The sequence below is a fragment of the Myotis lucifugus genome, unplaced genomic scaffold (assembly GCF_000147115.1).
Source record: "Myotis lucifugus unplaced genomic scaffold, Myoluc2.0 scaffold_408, whole genome shotgun sequence".
In the NCBI taxonomy this organism is placed as follows: domain Eukaryota; kingdom Metazoa; phylum Chordata; class Mammalia; order Chiroptera; family Vespertilionidae; genus Myotis; species Myotis lucifugus.
The window spans coordinates 861,519-862,211 of record NW_005871456.1 but is presented as its reverse complement, the minus strand read 5'-3'; positions in this window follow the sequence as shown (position 1 = coordinate 862,211).

The following is a 693-nucleotide window of genomic DNA, read 5'->3' as shown; positions in this document are numbered from 1 at the left end:
GTTGATGTTGATGTGATTAGACAAAAAAGAAAGAAGACAGTGAGTATCTGTGGCCCAAGGGAGGCCAGAGCCACTTTCGGCACAGAGACCTCTGCCTGATATTGGGTAAGACTGGGACCCGCCAGGCAATTACTGTTTTCTCTCCTGTGTACCCATCCTGCTCTCCTCGTCCCCTCCCCTGCCCCCTCAGCAGGTCCCTTCACCCTTGACTTCCAGCAGCAGCAGGGAGCCAGCTGCTGAAGTAGCGTAGGGCCCATAGCTGGGGGCTCACTCCGGAGCTCTGCCTGCCGCCTGCTCCCTCCAAGTTGGGAGTGGGTGAGGGAGCCCAGGCCCTCCTTCCCAGGGGCGGGATCCACGTGTCTGTCATCTGGTGCTGAAAATGACAGGATCCTGCTCCCACAAGGCCTCAGTCAGGGACTCAAAATGAATAAATGAATGACTTCAAACTTCAGTACCAACCCTGACTGGTTCTCATGGAAACAGAGAGTGACAGGCCCCAGGGAAAGGTGAAAAGAGCATAGTTGTAGTTAGGGGTCTACCACTAATTTGATGCTCCTGTGGTCATGTACCACTTTTCTGCCCACAGTTTCCTGAAAATGAGACCGTTGGACCAGATGATCTCAAAGATCCCCCAGCTCTAGGATTCTTAAATTACAGAACTGGAAGGAAGCTGATCTGTCAGTTCAAATAAAC